We start from the raw sequence: 20550 nt of genomic DNA, 5'->3' as shown, positions 1-20550 counted from the left end.
TTTTTCCATGGATTATCTTGGATACAGCAGCATTTACTTATTACTAGTTATTCTGAAGTTCTTTAACCCCATCCCTCCGAAACCCATTTTCATTTTTGCGCTTTTTTGATGGTTTGTTTTCATGGCTTTTTTTTTTTTATTACGGCTTGATTTTTTGCGGGAGGAGTTGTATTTTTTTAATTATATCATTCATTTTATTATTCAAAGTACTGAAAAATGGGGAAAAATTCCAAGTGTGGAGAAATTTGGAAAAAAAATGCAATTTCGACGTGGTTTTTTGTACTTAGATTTAACGTTCATTGTACATTCTGTTGTAAAAGTTACTCAGAATCATGATTATCCAGGTTAGTACAGTTATGGCAATACAAAACTTACATAGATTTTAAATGAAAAAAAAATTGGGGGGCTTGTGTTGCCATTTTCCAAGACCTGTAACATTTTTCTGATAGAGGGCTTGTTTTTTGCGTAACAAGTAGACGGTTTTATCGATACCCTTTTTGTCAATATCTGACATTTTGATCTGTTTTTGTTGCATTTTTTTAAAGGGACACTGTCACCTGAATTTGGAGGGAACAATCTTCAGCCATGGAGGCGGGGTTTTTGGGTGTTTGATTCACCCTTTCCTTACCCGCTGGCTGCAATATTGGATTGAAGTTCATTCTCTGTCCTCCATAGGACACACCTGTGCAAGGCAAGATTGCCTTGTGCAGGCATGTACTACGGAGGACAGAGAATGAACTTCAATCCAATATTGCAGCCAGCGGGTAAGGAAAGGGTGAATCAAACACCCAAAAACCCCGCCTCCATGGCTGAAGATTGTTCCCTCCAAATTCAGGTGACAGTGTCCCTTTAAGGACAAGAAATGACCAAAAAACACATTTCTGCTATTCTGATTTTTTTATCTCATTGCGACGTTTCCTAATCAAGTTAATTAATTTTATATTTTGTTGACACCAGCTATGAGTATTTTTAAATATCTTTATTTTCACAGGGGGGGGGGAGGGGGGGTTTGAGCTTTTATGTGTTTTTTAATATTTTTCAAAACTTTTCTTTAAATGTTTACTTTGCTAGTCCCCTTAGGGGACTAGAACCTGTGATCATCCGATCGCTTATACTATATACTGCAATACTACAGTATTTCAGTATATAGTGACAAGCTCTCCTTTCCAGCTCAGTATATAGATGAGCTACAGAAGAGCACATCTTCAGTTGTAGCTCTTGAAGACAGATGTCAGCAATTTATTATAGCCATTATCTGCTGCATATGGAGAGACCTCAAATTGTGAGCGCTCTCCACATGCGATTACTTACCGCATACATGTGCATGATACTGTGTTAAGGGTTAATGGTTAAAACTCCTACACTTCCCAGAACAGAGGGATTATGACTTTTAACATTAATTGCTCATTGCCAAAGTTCTAGAAAACTTCTGAAGTTTGTGGAGGCTGATCTCCTAGGCATGGACCACTGCGCTTACAAACTCTTTGCCATAGAGCTTAGTATAAAGTATAATGTAAAGAGTATAAAGTAGTGCTCTTCTCACTGCATCCAGCCATCTGCAATGCCCCTGTTCTCCTCACGCTGAAGAGCAGAGACGTATCTACGGGGGTCACATCGGGCCTTTGCCAGTAGGGGGTCACTGTCAGGCTGCCTATGAAGCAGTCCAATCTGTCTCCCAGGTGGAAGCACTGGATCGGTCCAAGGAGAGGTATTTGGCCATTCACCAAGCTGGTTATCATATTTACCGCTGTCTTAGATGTAGGACATCAGCTGCCTATACTCAATGAAGCTCAGATCATCAGGGCGACATCAGCAGCATGATCAGGTGGATGGTGGTAAGCTAAGAGTTCCAATGGAACAGAAGAAATGGGAGACTTATTGGGGAGAGACGAATCTTGTGAGGGGACAGTATGAGGGAGAGGGACAGGACAGCATGGGGGTATGTGTGAGGGGACAATATGGGTGAAAGTATAAAGCAATAGCATGGGAGGAAGTGTGAGGGGACACTATGGAGTGAGGAAACGTGTCATAGTGCATTATGAAGGAAAAAGTGTGTGGGGGCAGTGTGAGTAAAAAGTGTGAGGAGAGCATGGGGAAAAGTATAAGGGGACAATATGGGGTAGTGAAAGTGGACAATATGTAGTAGGGAAAGTGTGATGGGATAGTATGCGGAAAAATATGAGAACAGTATGGTGGGAAGTGTGTGATAACAGTATGAGGACTGTGAGGAGATAGTATAGGGGCAAATTGTGAGGGGATGGTATGGGGGAATAGTGTGTTGATACAGTATCGGGGAAAAATGTGTGAGAGGACAGTATGGGGGAAAAAATGTAAGTGGACAGTATGGGGGGAAGTGTGGGGGATAAGTATGGGGTGAGTGTGAGGAGCCACAATATAGAGACTGGATAGTGTAGGGGGTAGTATAGAGAGGGGGAAGCTTGGAGAGACAGTGTGAGGGCACAATGTGAAGGGGACAGTATGCACAGGAGGGAAGGAGTGTGAGGAGGTAGCACGTTATAGTCACTGGGCAGTGAAGAGGGGACACTGTGAAGGAACAATGTGTAGAATGGGCCCAGTATGGTAAAAAGAGGACAGTGTGAAGGCCATGTACAATAAGAGGGAAAATGTAGGGGGTCCTATTTGTGTATGGAGGACAGTGAGGGGAAATTATTAAGAGACACAGCATAAGGCAGATATTGTTATTTAGGATTATTATAAACATTTTTTAGGACACCGCATTAAAATGTGCTGCAGAAAATTGAATAATATATAATATGTAAGATACCTGTATGTAAATGTCTATTTTGAAACTAATTATGTCTCATCATTATGGTGGTTCATGTATGGTCTCACAATGGCTTTTAACAACAACTGCCAGAATATTCTAACCATTGTTAAGGACATACTGGGAATTGTAGGTTCATGCAAAACAATTGTATATGTGGATATATGGATGTAATTCTGGTGATATAATCCTGTACTGATGGTGGTTTTGGTGACATATTCATGTACAAATGTTGGTGCTAGTTCTGTATTCAGGTACTGATGGTGGTTTTGGTGAAGTATTCATGTAGTAATGATGGTTATTGTAATGTCTTCCTGTACTGATGGTGGGTATGGTGATGTATTCCTATCATGATGGTTCTGGTGATGTATTCCTGTACTCATGGTGTTTCTGGTTATTTATTCCTGCACTGATGGTGGTTGTTATGCTGTATTCCTGAGCCAATGGTGTTTCTGCTAATGTATGTCTGTACTGATGTTAGTTTTGGTAATGTAATCCTGCACTTATAGTGCTACTAGTGATGTATTTCTGCACTGATGGTGGTTCTGGTGTTGTATTCATGTACTGTTGGTGGTTCTAGTCCTGTACTGCTATTGCATTTGGTGATGTGCTTCTGTACTGTTGTTGGTTCTGGTGATGTATTCACTTGCTGTTAATGGTTCTGATCCTGAGCTAGCTCATGTAGCAATCCATAACTTGTCAGATAACATGATGCATTGCTAGGTTAATAAAGTATTACACTGTCTGACAAGTTAAGGGTTACATCTGCATTTATGATAGGAAAATTAATTATAAAATTAAACACTTTAACATGCCAAATCTTAACAGTGGCCAATGTCAGGATTCAGTTCTGTTTGCCGGTTTCAACGGTCATCACATGACCACTCATATGTGTTTTCCATATTTATGGTCATATGCCAACTGGCTTTTCTTCATGCTTCTCCCAGTGAAACTGGGCTATAGTTTATCACTGAATATTGAGAGAATTAGTGAGACCAGCTAGTTATCACATGACTGTAAGTATGTAAATCACATTTGAGTGGTCACATGACAACTACTCCTAAGCTATCTATAAGAGAGGGTGCCAAACTGAATTTTTGCTTAGGCTGCAAGGGAAATCTAGATTCACCTCTGCTTCAGAGGAAAAACTGTCTCTGCTAGCAGCACACAGTTTGGGCCAGTAGTGCGACCATACTTTGAGCTGTCAGTCATCAGAAACGCATTGCGCCATGGCAGCTGAAAAACCCAGGAGGCAAGGGAGCAGTGCTTTCCTAAAAATCAATTATGACTTTAATAATTAGGGTTGGCTTGCAATGTAAGACACAGTTCATGAATAGGAATACAATTCCCCATTGATCAAACGGGAACATTCATCTGGGCTCCCACCAGACACTGCTCACTGGTCACTTTGCATCTAAACATCAGTAAAGGGGGTAAAAACTTAAAATTTCTAAAAGTAACTTGACTCCAATAACAGTGTTTATGCATCAGCCATCAGTTTGTAGCACGTACATATGTACTGCACCATGTGGAAAGATTGGGTTCATGGAGAGAGGGATTTAGAGATGGTCAATTCCATCTACTTTGCTATTTAGTGGTGAGAATCTGAGTGGGATGGCATGGATGTGCGGTGGAGCGGGAAACAAACACTAGGCCCTTTTGTCCTGGGTGGTCTAATAATAAAGGGCTTAGTTTGATCTATACTATGAGGGTCTTTCACTTCTACGTCCAATGTTTCATTTCTTTACTTGACAATTTACTAACACATAGTACAAAACAAGCTATTGAGCGAACTTGGGAAACTTTCTGCCCCTTTCCTATTATCGTCAGTCTCATGAGGTTCTCCAGTTCTTGCTTGGAGTAGAATTGCCCATGATTATGTATTACGTGCGGAGAGATGGCATAATGAGGCTTTTACTCCCAGTCTTCTCATACTTTGATCTGAAATGAGGATGCTCTCTTATTGTCTTAAAGTGCAGGAAGTACTCGAAAGAATGGGAGAATAAAGACACATGAAATAAAGACGCTGAGCGTCTAAGTACCGTCATACATCACACTCCACTAGCTGAGGCCCCTCCAGGAGCATCGTGTAGGACTGTAAATGGTGACTTGATAAGGACTGCGGGACGGATTGTTGTTAAGGATGCTGGAATAAAACAAGCTGTGCCGATAAAATGTAACATCCTGGACGAATATATTTCATGTGTGTTATCCATTATATCAGTCCTGTAGTGCATCAGCTTCTCTGAGATCACAAGCATATTCTGCCCCAAAGAACTGTGAACAAGCTAATTATTTGTAGAAATAGCATTATAAATATTATTATTCCAAATATTAATACCTGTTTACCTACAAATGATAATATTATTACAAGTAGTTATATAATAATAATTATTATTATCATTAGGGAGGATTCAAGAATAATGACAAAAATATAAATAATTATAATTTTTATTATCATTGTTATCATTATTACTACTATTTCAACTTTTTTGGCAGACATAATAATAGTTGCATAATATAATATTACTATTATTTTGAGGGGTCATTATTAGTTAGTAGTAGTAGCAGTGATGGTAGTAGTATTGGTAGTAGTATTCATGACCCCAAAAAAGTAATAATAATAATTTTTACTATTATTATCACTATTTATAATTAATAATAATGTCAATAATAATTATAATTATTATTGCTATTTCAACTTTGTTGGGTAGACATAATATTAATACTACTACTATTATTATTATCTACCCAACAAAGTTGAAATAGAAATAATAATAATGTAATTACATTATTTACTTTGTTGTTGTCATAATCTTGACTTCCCCAAAAAATGACAACAATAATAATATGATGAATGCCAATTACTATTATTATTATTACTAGATGGAGGCCCGATGCTATCTCATCGGGAGAGCGGTAATGTCACGATGGGGGCAGGCTTTGCAGCACTGAGAATCTCTCCCCCCCCATGTGCTCACTCACCTATCCACTCTCTCTTTCCCCGTGTGCTGACTTCTCCCATCTGTGCTCTGTACTTTGACCTGTCTACCCCATGTGCTATGTGCTCCTCCTGTACAAAGATGGCGGCGGTCAGTGAATCATTCGGCTGATCCTGGTGGTGGCGTGTTCACGACGGTGTTCCGTTGGTGGTACCGTGCAAGAGGCTGCAAACGGCATATACAGTGTGTGTGTGTGTGGTGCATACGGTGTATACAGTGCGTGTGTGTGTGGTGCGTACGGCATATACAGTGTGTATTTGTGTGTGTGGTGCGTACGGCATATACAGTGTGTGTATATGTGTGTGTGTGTGTGGTGCGTACGGCGTATACAGTGTGTGTGTGCGTGTGTGGGGTGTTCCGCTGGTGGTACCACGCAAGAGGCTGGTACCACCAGCAGTTTCCATATTGAGACACCCATCACTTGGGTGTCCCAATATGGAGGTCGGTGAACTTCTACCGCTTGGAATTCTGGGATCCGTACACATCTGGACAGAACAGGATGTGAAGACATTACAAGGTAAGTATGTATTAAGATTATTTTGCGCCACACTCAAAAAATTATTCAGTTTTTCCCGAACTCTTAGAAACAAGATGAGCTCTCAACAAAAATTCTCCAATCCTGTGAACCAGAAGGTTCTGCAATAGTCAAGTATCGATAGTCTTTGATTCCTGACCATAAAACTGTCCTGGCTTCCACCTGAGCTGCCAGGCAAATCTCATCTAGGAGCCAAAGTCAAGGTTGTACGGGGATGATGAACCCAATCGTCACATCTCCTCTAGGCCTACTACTACTACTACTACTACTACTACTACTATTACAACTAGAACTGCAGGTAATGCCCGGGTGGCTAGAATTTTTCAGAGCCAAATCTGCTTATACAAAGCAGGTTTACATTTTATTTTGGAGGGAAGGGGATCTCTGTTCTACATACATACAGGGTCGTATGGATAGAGGTTGCTTTAATGCCACTAGCTATGGGTGCTTAGTATAAACTTTTACTATACTGTATATATTTCGCCTATTTCCCATATTTGATTTTCCATACCCGTTATACAGTGTATTAGCACATTAACCACTTAGCAACTACTGCCTCTCAGTCCTAAATGACAAGGTACATTTTAGCGATATTTCACATACTATGGTTTAATGATCTTAATAAAAAAGGGGAGAAGCCAGCACTGCTTATGGTCAGAACGCAATACATAAAGTGCACATGCACATATTGATTTCTAACTGTCTTTCAAAATGAGACATTTAGCAAACAATTGATCAATTCTTTGAGCCACCCCGCCACTTCACGGCATTCTCATAATGGGGCAGTCCTACTTTACATTTTTTATATTCGCTGTGCCATAAAGGCCTCCTAAATGTGTTGCGTTCTGACCATAAGCAGCACTGGCTTCTCCCCCATTTTTTTTAATAATCTTAACCTTCTCTTTCTTGGGCTACCAAAATTAATTTTGCAAATATATTTACAGAAACACAGATGGCTGCAATGTTTTTACTATTCAATAGAAATGTTGTGTTGTTGTCTTTTTTTTACTTTAAAAGGGTTGTCTACTACTAGGACAACACCTTCTTGATCCATTCCAGTGGTGACGGCACTCACTCTCCCCGGGGCTCGCATGCGGTTGTTGTGACATGTGACCCCAGCGCCCTATCAGCACTGGCATCACTGTCCCCGCCTTTGTATGAATTGAATATGCAGAAGATTTTAGGGCTGTAGCTGATCCTTGACTACCTCTTTATGTTCAATTCGTACGATGGAGAAAGTAATTTCGGCGCTGATTGCTAATGTGTACAAAACATTAAAAAATGCTTTTATTTTAATGTATAGACCTTCTTTAAATAGAAAGGTTAATCTTTAAACTAGAACATTCGCACAGACATAACGAATTAGGATAGGTTTCCATATTTTGTAAAAGTTGTTTAATTAAATTTTTCCTTTATTAGTATTTAATTTTATATTTTTCCACTTATTTTTGCATACAGTTAGGGCCAGAAATATTTGGACAGTGACACACTTTTCGCGAGTTGGGCTCAGCATGCCACCACATTGGATTTGAAATGAAACCTCTACAACAGAATTCAAGTGCAGATTGTAACGTTTAATTTGAAGGGTTGAACAAAAATATCTGATAGAAAATGTAGGAATTGTACACATTTCTTTACAAACACTCCACATTTTAGGAGGTCAAAAGTAATTGGACAAATAAACATAACCCAAACAAAATATTTTTATTTTCAATATTTTGTTGCAAATCCTTTGGAGGCAATCACTGCCTTAAGTCTGGAACCCATGGACATCACCAAACGCTGGGTTTCCTCCTTCTTAATGCTTTGCCAGGCCTTTACAGCCGCAGCCTTCAGGTCTTGCTTGTTTGTGGGTCTTTCCGTCTTAAGTCTGGATTTGAGCAAGTGAAATGCATGCTCAATTGGGTTTAGATCTGGAGATTGACTTGGCCATTGCAGAATGTTCCACTTTTTGGCACTCATGAACTCCTGGGTAGCTTTGGCTGTATGCTTGGGGTCATTGTCCATCTGTACTATGAAGCGCCGTCCAATCAACTTTGCAGCATTTGGCTGAATCTGGGCTGAAAGTATATCCCGGTACACTTCAGAATTCATCCGGCTACTCTTGTCTGCTCTTATGTCATCAATAAACACAAGTGACCCAGTGCCATTGAAAGCCATGCATGCCCATGCCATCACGTTGCCTCCACCATGTTTTACAGAGGATGTGGTGTGCCTTGGATCATGTGCCGTTCCCTTTCTTCTCCAAACTTTTTTCTTCCCATCATTCTGGTACAGGTTGATCTTTGTCTCATCTGTCCATAGAATACTTTTCCAGAACTGAGCTGGCTTCTTGAGGTGTTTTTCTGCAAATTTAACTCTGGCCTGTCTATTTTTGGTATTGATGAATGGTTTGCATCTAGATGTGAACCCTTTGTATTTACTGTCATGGAGTCTTCTCTTTACTGTTGACTTAGAGACAGATACACCTACTTCACTGAGAGTGTTCTGGACTTCAGTTGATGTTGTGAACGGGTTCTTCTTCACCAAATTAAGTATGCGGCGATCATCCACCACTGTTGTCATCCGTGGACGCCCAGGCCTTTTTGAGTTCCCAAGCTCACCAGTCAATTCCTTTTTTCTCAGAATGTACCCAACTGTTGATTTTGCTACTCCAAGCATGTCTGCTATCTCTCTGATGGATTTTTTTTTTTTTTCAGCCTCAGGATGTTCTGCTTCACCTCAATTGAGAGTTCCTTTGACCGCATGTTGTCTGCTCACAGCAACAGCTTCCAAATGCAAAACCACACACCTGGAATCCACCCCTGATCTTTTAACTACTTCATTGATTACAGGTTAACGAGGGAGACGCCTTCAGAGTTAATTGCAGCCCTTAGAGTCCATTGTCCAATTACTTTTGGTCCCTTGAAAAAGAGGACGCTATGCATTACAGAGCTATGATTCCTAAACCCTTTCTCCGATTTGGATGTGGAAACTATCATATTGCAGCTGGGAGTGTGCACTTTCAGCCCATATTATATATATAATTGTATTTCTGAACATGTTTTTGTAAACAGCTAAAATAACAAAACTTGTGTCACTGTCCAAATATTTCTGGCCCTAACTGTATGTCTCTACAGTAGCTCTGAAATTTTCTGGAGAATATTCACTATATATATATATATATATATATATATATATATATATATATAGTTCAAAAAAATAAAAATAACACTAAAATCCCACATCCTAGATATCTCTGAATGAAATATTCCAGTTGCAAATTTTTATTCATTGCACAATGGAATGTGTTCAGAACAATAAAACATAACAAATATCAATGTAAATCAAAATGAATATACCATGGAGGTCTGGATTTGGAATGATACTCAAAATCAAAGTGGGAAATCAAATTACAGACTGATCCAACTTCAGTGGAAATGCCTCATGACAAGGAAAAGATGCTCAGTAGTGTGTGTGGCCTCCACGTGCCTGTATGACCTCCCTACTGTACAACGCCTGTGCATGCTCCTGATGAGGCGGCGGATGGTCTCCTGAGGGAACTCCTCCCAGACCTGGACTAAAGCATCCACCAACTCCTGGACAGTCTGTGGTGCAATGTGACGTTGCTGGATGAAGCGAGACATGATGTCCCAGATGTGCTCAATCGGATTCAGGTCTGGGGAACGGGCAGGCCAGTCCATAGCTTTAATGCCTTTATCTTGCAGGAACTGCTGACACACTCCAGCCACATGAGGTCTGGCATTGTCCGGCATTAGGAGGAACCCAGGGCCAACCGCACCAGCATATGGTCTCACAAGGAGTCTGAGGATTTCATCTCGGAACCTAATGGCAGTCAGGCTACCTCTGGCAAACACATGGAGGTTTGTGCGGCTCTCCAAAGAAATGCCACCCCACACTATTACTGACCCACTGACAAATCGGTCATGCTGAAGGATGTTGCAGGCAGCTGATCACTCTCCACAGCATCTCCAGACTCTGTCACGTCTGTCACATGTGCTCATTATGAAACTGCTTTCATCTGTGAAGAACACAGTGTGCCAGTGGCGAATTTGCCAATCCTGGTGTTCTGTGGCAAATGCCAAGAGTCCTGCATGGTGTTGAGCTGTGAGCACAACCCCCATCTGTGGACGTCGGGCACTCAGATCATCCTCATGGACTCAGTTTCTAACCATTTGTGCAGACACATGCACATTTGTGGCCTGCTGGAGGTCATTTTGCAGGGCTCTGGCAGTGCTCCTCCTGTTCCTCCTTGCACAAAGGCAGAGGTAGTGGACCTGTTGCTGGATTGTAGCCCTCCTACGGCCCCCTCCACATCTCTTTGTGTACTGGCCTGTCTCCTGGTAGTGCCTCCGGCCTCTGGACACTACGATGACAGACACAACAAACCTTCTTGCCACAGCTCGCATTGATGTGCCATCCTGGATGAGCTGCACTACCTGAGCCACTTGTGTGGGTTGTAGAGTCCGTCTCAAGCTACCAGTGTGAAAGCACAACCAACATTCAAAAGTGACCAAAACATCAGCCAGAAAGCATTGGTACTGAGATATGATCTGTGGTCCCCACCTGCAGAACCACTTCTTTATTGAGGGTGTATTGATAATTGCCAATAATTTCCATCTGTTGTCTATTCTATTTGCACTACAGCATGTGGAATTGATTGTCAATCAGTGTTGCTTCCTAAGTGGACAGTTTGATTTCACAGAAGTTTGATTTACTTGGAGTTATATTCTGTTGTTTTAGTGTTCTGTTGTGAATTCTGTGGCTGAATTCACTCCTGTGGTCACAAGTGGTACTGCAGCTTCTGAGCTTCCTCCCTCAGGTGTTCTGGTGAGCTCGTTGGCTGCTTTGTTATTTAACTCCACCTGATTCTGTCTTCCTTGCTCCTTGTCAATGTTCCAGTGTTGGACCTGAGCTTCTGGATCTTTCCTGTGGCCTGCTGCTCTGCTTAGATAAGTGTTTCTTTGCTTTTGTTGCTACTTTTTCTGTCCAGCTTGTCTATTCGTTTTTGCTGGAAGCTCTGAGACGCAAAGGGTGCACCGCCGTGCCGTTAGTTCGGCACGGTGGGTCTTTTTGCCCCCTTTTGCGTGGTTTTTTGCTTTAGGGTTTTTTGTAGACTGCAAAGTTCTCTTTGCTATCCTCGCTCTATCTAGAATATCGGGCCTCACTTTGCTGAATCTATTTCATCCCTACGTTTGTCTTTTCATCTTGCTAACAGTCATTATATGTGGGGGGCTGCCTTTTCCTTTGGGGTATTTCTCTGAGGCAAGTCAGGCTTGTTTTTCTATCTTCACGCTAGTCAGCTCCTCAGGCTGTGCCGAGTTGCATAGGTAGTGACAGGCGCAATCCACAGCTGCCTTTAGTTGTGTTTAGGATAGGTTCAGGTATTGCGGTCTACAGAGATTCCACGTCTCAGAGCTTGTTCTATTGTTTTTGGGTTATTATCAAATCACTGTATGTGCTCTGATTGCTGGCACACTGTGTCACTGGATTGCCTACATAACAGTACAAGGAGCCAACCTAATGATTCTCAATAGAGGGAAAAAAGAAGTTCTGACTTCATTTTTTTTTTCTCAGCTCTGTGCTCAGTCTTTTTTTTCCCCTAGACATTTGGGTGTTTCAGGACACAGGTGTGGACATGGATATTCAGGGTCTGTGCTCTTCAATGGATAATCTCGTTACAAATGTACAAAGGATTCAAGATACTATTGATCAGAAATCTATGTTAGAACCAAGAATTCCTATTCCTGATTTGTTTTTTGGTGATAGAACTAAGTTTCTTAATTTCAAAAATAATTGTAAGCTATTTCTGGCCTTGAAACCTCATTCTTCTGGTAATCCTATTCAACAGGTTTTGATTATTATTTCTTTTTTGCGCGGCGACCCTCAGGACTGGGCATTTTCTCTTGCGCCTGGAGACCCTGCATTGAGTAATGTAAATGCGTTTTTCCTGGCGCTCGGATTGCTTTACGATGAGCCTAATTCAGTGGATCAGGCTGAGAAAAATTTGCTGGCTTTGTGCCAGGGTCAGGATGATATAGAAGTATATTGTCAGAAATTTAGGAAGTGGTCTGTACTCACTCTGTGGAATGAATCTGCGCTGGCAGCTTTGTTCAGAAAGGGTCACTCTGAGGCTCTTAAGGATGTCATGGTGGGTTTTCCTATGCCTGCTGGTTTGAATGAGTCTATGTCATTGGCCATTCAGATCGGTCGACGCTTGCGCGAGCGTAAATCTGTGCACCATTTGGCGGTATTGTCTAAGATTAAACCTGAGCCTATGCAGTGCGATAGGACTATGACCAGAGTTGAACGGCAAGAACATAGACGTCTGAATGCTCTGTGTTTCTACTGTGGTGATTCCACTCATGCTATTTCTGATTGTCCTAAGCGCACTAAGCGGTTCGATAGGTCTGTCGTCATTGGTACTGTACAATCCAAATTCCTTCTGTCCATTACCTTGATATGCTCTTTGTCATCGTATTCTGTCATGGCGTTTGTGGATTCAGGCGCTGCCCTGAATCTGATGGATTTGGATTATGCTAAACGTTGTGGGTTTTTCTTGGAGCCTTTGCGGTGTCCTATTCCATTGAGAGGAATTGATGCTACACCTTTGGCCAAGAATAAACCTCAGTACTGGACCCAGCTGACCATGTGCATGGCTCCTGCACATAAGGAAGTTATTCGCTTTCTGGTGCTACATAATCTGCATGATGTGGTCGTGTTGGGGTTGCCATGGCTGCAAACCCATAATCCAGTATTGGATTGGAACTCTATGTCGGTATCCAGCTGGGGTTGTCAGGGGGTACATGGTGATGTTCCATTTTTGTCTATTTCGTCATCCACTCCTTCTGAGGTCCCAGAGTTCTTGTCTGATTATCAGGATGTATTTGAAGAGCCCAAGTCCGATGCCCTACCTCCGCATAGGGATTGTGATTGTGCTATCAATTTGATTCCTGGTAGTAAATTCCCTAAAGGTCGATTATTTAATTTATCTGTGCCTGAACACTCCGCTATGCGCAGTTATGTGAAGGAATCCCTGGAGAAGGGACATATTCGCCCATCGTCATCACCACTGGGAGCAGGGTTCTTTTTTGTAGCCAAGAAGGATGGTTCGCTGAGACCATGTATTGATTACCGCCTTCTTAATAAGATCACTGTTAAATTTCAGTATCCCTTGCCTTTGTTATCTGACTTGTTTGCTCGGATTAAGGGGGCTAGTTGGTTCACTAAGATAGATCTTCGTGGTGCGTATAATCTGGTGAGAATCAGGCAAGGAGATGAATGGAAAACTGCATTTAATACGCCCGAGGGTCATTTTGAGTATCTAGTGATGCCGTTCGGACTTGCCAATGCTCCATCTGTGTTTCAGTCTTTTATGCATGACATCTTCCGTGAGTATCTGGATAAATTCCTGATTGTTTACTTGGATGACATTTTGATCTTCTCAGATGATTGGGACTCTCATGTGAAGCAGGTCAGAATGGTTTTCCAGGTCCTGCGTGCTAATTCTTTGTTTGTGAAGGGATCAAAGTGTCTCTTCGGTGTGCAGAAAGTTTCATTTTTGGGGTTCAACTTTTCCCCTTCTACTATCGAGATGGATCCGGTTAAGGTCCAAGCCATCCAGGATTGGACTCAGCCGACATCTCTGAAAAGTCTGCAAAAATTCCTGGGCTTTGCTAATTTTTATCGTCGCTTCATCTGTAATTTTTCTAGCATTGCCAAACCATTGACCGATTTGACCAAGAAGGGTGCTGATTTGGTTAATTGGTCTTCTGCTGCTGTGGAAGCTTTTCAGGAGTTGAAGCATCGTTTTTGTTCTGCCCCTGTGTTGTGTCAACCAGATGTTTCTCTTCCGTTCCAGGTCGAGGTTGATGCTTCTGAGATTGGAGCAGGGGCGGTTTTGTCACAGAGAGGTTCTGGTTGCTCAGTGTTGAAACCATGTGCTTTCTTTTCCAGGAAGTTTTCGGCTGCTGAGCGTAATTATGATGTGGGCAACCGAGAGTTGCTGGCCATGAAGTGGGCATTCGAGGAATGGCGTCATTGGCTTGAAGGAGCTAAGCATCGCGTGGTGGTATTGACTGATCATAAGAACCTTACTTATCTCGAGTCTGCCAAGCGCTTGAATCCTAGACAAGCCCGTTGGTCGTTATATTTTGCCCGCTTCGATTTTGTGATTTCGTACCTTCCGGGCTCTAAAAATGTGAAGGCGGATGCTCTGTCTAGGAGTTTTGTGCCCGACTCTCCGGGTTCATCTGAGCCGGCAAGTATCCTCAAGGAAGTAGTCATTGTGTCTGCCATCTCCCCTGATTTGCGGCGAGTGTTGCAAAAATTTCAGGCGAATAAACCTGATCGTTGTCCGGCGGAGAAACTGTTCGTCCCTGATAGGTGGACTACTAAAGTTATCTCTGAACTTCATTGTTCGGTGTTGGCTGGTCATCCTGGAATATTTGGTACCAGAGAGTTAGTGGCTAGATCCTTCTGGTGGCCATCTCTGTCACGGGATGTACGTACTTTTGTGCAGTCCTGTGGGATTTGTGCTAGGGCTAAGCCCTGCTGTTCACGTGCCAGTGGGTTGCTTTTGCCCTTGCCGGTCCCAAAGAGGCCTTGGACACATATTTCGATGGATTTCATTTCTGACCTTCCCGTTTCTCAAAAGATGTCAGTCATTTGGGTGGTCTGTGATCGCTTTTCTAAAATGGTCCATCTGGTGCCCTTGGTTAAATTGCCTTCCTCCTCTGATTTGGTGCCTTTGTTCTTCCAGCATGTGGTTCGTTTGCATGGCATTCCTGAGAATATTGTTTCTGACAGAGGTTCCCAGTTTGTTTCGAGGTTTTGGCGAGCCTTTTGTGGCAGGATGGGCATTGACCTGTCTTTTTCCTCGGCTTTCCATCCTCAGACTAATGGCCAGACCGAACGAACCAATCAGACCTTGGAGACATATCTGAGATGTTTTGTTTCTGCAGATCAGGATGATTGGGTGTCCTTTTTGCCGTTGGCTGAGTTCGCCCTTAATAATCGGGCCAGCTCGGCTACCTTGGTCTCTCCATTTTTCTGCAATTCTGGGTTCCATCCTCGTTTCTCTTCAGGACAGGTTGAGTCTTCGGACTGTCCTGGTGTGGATTCTGTGGTGGACAGGTTGCAGCAGATCTGGACTCAGGTAGTGGACAATTTGGCCTTGTCCCAGGAGAAGGCTCAACTTTTCGCTAATCGCAGACGCCGTGTGGGTCCCCGACTTCGTGTTGGGGATCTGGTTTGGTTATCTTCTCGTCATATTCCTATGAAGGTTTCCTCTCCTAAATTTAAACCTCGTTTTATTGGTCCGTATAGGATTTCTGAGATTCTCAATCCTGTGTCTTTTCGTCTGACCCTCCCAGACTCCTTTTCCATACATAATGTATTCCATAGGTCGTTGTTGCGGAGATACGTGGCACCTATGGTTCCATCTGTTGAACCTCCTGCCCCGGTTTTGGTGGAGGGGGAATTGGAGTATATTGTGGAGAAAATTTTGGATTCTCGTGTTTCTAGACGGAAACTCCAGTATCTGGTTAAATGGAAGGGTTATGCTCAGGAAGATAATTCCTGGGTTTTTGCCTCTGATGTCCATGCTCCAGGACTTGTTCGTGCCTTTCATGTGGCTCATCCTGGTCGGCCTGGGGGCTCTGGTGAGGGTTCGGTGACCCCTCCTCAAGGGGGGGTACTGTTGTGAATTCTGTGGCTGAATTCACTCCTGTGGTCACAAGTGGTACTGCAGCTTCTGAGCTTCCTCCCTCAGGTGTTCTGGTGAGCTCGTTGGCTGCTTTGTTATTTAACTCCACCTGATTCTGTCTTCCTTGCTCCTTGTCAATGTTCCAGTGTTGGACCTGAGCTTCTGGATCTTTCCTGTGGCCTGCTGCTCTGCTTAGATAAGTGTTTCTTTGCTTTTGTTGCTACTTTTTCTGTCCAGCTTGTCTATTCGTTTTTGCTGGAAGCTCTGAGACGCAAAGGGTGCACCGCCGTGCCGTTAGTTCGGCACGGTGGGTCTGTTTGCCCCCTTTTGCGTGTTTTTTTGCTTTAGGGTTTTTTGTAGACTGCAAAGTTCTCTTTGCTATCCTCGCTCTATCTAGAATATCGGGCCTCACTTTGCTGAATCTATTTCATCCCTACGTTTGTCTTTTCATCTTGCTAACAGTCATTATATGTGGGGGGCTGCCTTTTCCTTTGGGGTATTTCTCTGAGGCAAGTCAGGCTTGTTTTTCTATCTTCAGGCTAGTCAGCTCTTCAGGCTGTGCCGAGTTGCATAGGTAGTGACAGGCGCAATCCACAGCTGCCTTTAGTTGTGTTTAGGATAGGTTCAGGTATTGCGGTCTACAGAGATTCCACGTCTCAGAGCTCGTTCTATTGTTTTTGGGTTATTATCAAATCACTGTATGTGCTCTGATTGCTGGCACACTGTGTCACTGGATTGCCTACATAACAGTGTTCCCTTTATTTTTTTGAGCAGTGTATATATAATGTATATATATACATGAGTATATTCATGGTGTATTTATTGGGTTTCTGCTACACTTGGGTGTACAATAGGGATATCACTTTACACTTTAAAACCAGCACCATACATTTACTATAGTAATGATTAAAGGGGTTGTAAGGTAACAACGTATTGATCAAATCACAACGTATTTAAGAGTTAATCATGGCCAAGGGGGATGCCTTCGGTTTTCCTAAGTACCATAACAAAGGGTAGCTAAATGGGTGTGTGTTGTTACTGCAATTAGATGCATTTGCACTCTGCATGCTGCTGATTTTGGTGGCAAATCTGAACCTAACAACTTCCAGATGAATGAGAGAGACGTGGTTAAGAAAATTAACTTTTTTTTACTGGAAGAACTTCTGTAAAATATAGTGGTACACTCTTGATGGTTATAAATGGCGGCACACGGCTCGTGAAGGACATTGCAATTATACAGCAAGCTTCCCTGGGCACCTCCATCTCGTTAGTATAAGTCACGTGGTCTGTCGCTGTGATTTCTCTTAAGGCAGTATGTATTAACAGGATTTGCTGCTCAACATATTTTTAATTCTGCTGAATATTAAGTTATAAAAATATAAAATAATAATAATAAGCAGAATTAAGTTCAGCCGGTTGGCTAAGCCCTCCACAGCAGTCAGGGTCTCTTATGCAGCCACCTTGAAACAATTCATATTTGTATATATATATATATATATATTATATACCGATATATATACTATATATATTATATTATTAAATGTAATACATATATATATATATATATATATATATATATATACATATATATATATATATATATATATATATATATATATATACACACAGGTGTCCCCTGGCTGTTATTGGGTCATTAATTTAATTCAATAATCAAATTCTTTAATTACAAATAAAATTGTAGAACAAAATATTTTTTTCCCGGTGGTTTACAAATAATCAAATTAACTAATGAATTAACCATAATTAACAAATGAGCAAGAACCCAAAAAGTGGCATAAAAAAAAAACCAACAAAAACACGAAAGTTATTTCTCCCTTCTGACAATTGCTTAACGTTGTCTCAGCTCGAGGCCGGTCATGAGCAGTAAACAGGATACGTGTCATGTGTTTTAGGTTAACGCTGCGCATTTGGCAGAAGACAAGTAATCAAATATGTTTGATGTGTGTTTATTTTCTAAATATATCCCCGGACACTGAAAATCACACAATTAGAAGACTGGGAAAGATGTGAGTTGTGTGCTGCTGCCAGATTCATAAGAAAGCTGTAAAACTACAGGAAACACGAAAACACTGAGAAATCTGCTCATCAAAATAAACAGGGCGAGATTTATATCATCATAAATAAACTAGCTCCTCGTTCTGCAGGGGATTGCGGGTCACTCCGGGTCACCCGACGCTCTTGATTAAAACTTAAATATGCAATAAAGCAAGGCCTCGCTCATACGATCATGGCAGTGACCAAAAAGCATAAAAAAACAGATCCACAGATGAAACGTATTTAATTCTGTGAGTTCCGGATTTTTTACGCATAGATTGTCACACCACTTACGCATGTAGTAGAGTTGTGTACTTGCCCACAGCAGCCAGGCTGCAGCTTTCAACACCCATATTTTTTCGGTTGCTGTGACACGTGACACCGGCGCCCAATCAGCGTTGGCGTCACTGACTCCGCCTTGGGACAAATCAAACATGAAGAAAAAGACCGGGCTGCAGCTGATCTGAGACTTCCTCTTCCTGTTCTACTCGGCAGGAGGCGGGAACAGTGACGCCAGACGCCGGCGTCACATGTCACAACAACAGCATCGGAGCCCCGGGAGATGGAGTTCCAACACCGCGGGAACAGCACCAGTACTGGAGGTGAGTATAAGCTTTATTATTTTATGGTGGCCAGGTGAGGAGTATGAGAAAAAGTTGTCCAAGTAGTGGACAACTTCTTTAACACAATTGTTATAAATTCATAATAATACAGTATACACTAAGTGCCTAATGATGGCTGCAGACAGAATTTTATTATCTAAATCTAAGCAGGGGATTTGGAGTGGAAGCCCGACCACTCAAAAAAAAAGAGTCTAATCATTACCGAATTATGGACCTTCATAGTAATAAATGTGAACATTCACTTTAAGGATGATGAATTTGACAACTGGTTCTCGGAATTTATGACTGAATGCCAGTTTAGAGAGTGAGTCTCTGACCTATGTTCATAAACTATAAAAAACATAGATAAATGTATCAGGGAAGATGGCTAATCTGCTGCTCGTCTTAGAAGCTTCCTCTTTAAATTAGGTCATTTGGCCACTAAATGAACTGTGAAACGGAAGGAATCCTGTGAGTCTCCCCATATTAGGTACACGTTTATGACACGTGGAGCAAGATTTATTAAGGAAGTTTGTGAAAAATAGGGTATGGCAAAGTGTTTATGTGGTTTTCATACTTTTTATTATTGCCATGATGGAGTTAAAAATCCAGTAGGCAAAGAAGCATGACTTACCGACATGAAGGCCCCAATTCATCATCGCCTTTCCTCCTGTTTTTGTCTAGATTTGTGTGTTTTGAGCCTTTTTTTTTGTTTCCCACAAATTCATTAATTTATTCACACAGTTAATTTTATATGTGCTCACCTTTTTTGTTTGTTTCCAAATTCCAGATGTTTTCACCTTATTAACAAAAAAAAGGTGCAAAATTTGGTGCAACTGCACTCCAGTCCCCTCCATGGCATATTTTTTAATACACCAGCATTATGTTGCCATTTTTTTACTTTTGGGGCTAAAACAGTTCAAGACAAGAAGAAAGCCTTTTTTTTATTTTGCCCCAAATTCATGAATTGTGTGTGCAAACTTGATACCAAAAAAACAGACATGACAAAAAAAGAATGACTAAAAAAATGGAATTATAATTCATGGGCAATGATTCTGGAGATGCACTAGTGCATTGTAACCAGTGCAACAAGCAAAAGCCCAAACTCCTTACCCTCGGGGGCTTTGAGGATGGTTCTGTGAGTGAGGAGGGATGCTAGGCCCTGTCTGGCATATCTGGGGTTAGTGTTGGAAGCAGTTTTTTGAGGGACAGTTCAGGGGAGGGGTATAGGATTAGAGGTTTAAGGCTTCTTCTGATTGGTTAGTTGGAGGTTCTGATATGAGAGCTTTATTATGTACACCCCTTTTCACATGTAAAGCTACATGGAATAAATGGCAGACACTCTGCACCCTGACGCTGTACTTACTTCATCCTTCCCACCCACCATGTTTCGGAAGTTATTAGGGGTTGGCAAAAAGCCATGGAAATGGGGACTATCCTTTTTGCCACAGCAGTAGGCAGAAAGGAGGAGGGTCTTTCAAAGTGGTGGATTGCATAGAAGAATGGAGTTATAAGATGGTCCCTACTGGGCTCAGATCTCAACAGGTCACTGGTGTGGGCAACATTCAGCCCAGTGCTTCCAAGCCGGTGTGGTGCGGCGTAGGACAGTGTGCAGCAGCTGTTGTTGCAATAAACTGGAATGGAGCCTTAATTCCCCCCCCCCCCGCCCTCCTTTTTGGGTGGTTATGTTATTTATGCAGATTGATTTGTGTTTAATGCTATTTATTGCTATTAAATAAACGAGGCTGCTGTGGCCATTACATCCAGTGTCACACAGTATGGTGTCTTATTTGTTTAGGTAAGAGGTTGGGAACTGGTGGGTTGTGAGTTTTTTCCTTTAGGGTTGGGCTCATAGTCAGAGATTC

This window comes from Ranitomeya imitator, chromosome 5 (genome assembly GCF_032444005.1).
Source record: "Ranitomeya imitator isolate aRanImi1 chromosome 5, aRanImi1.pri, whole genome shotgun sequence".
Taxonomy (NCBI): Eukaryota; Metazoa; Chordata; class Amphibia; order Anura; family Dendrobatidae; genus Ranitomeya; species Ranitomeya imitator.
Note: the sequence above shows the minus strand (reverse complement) of the source record.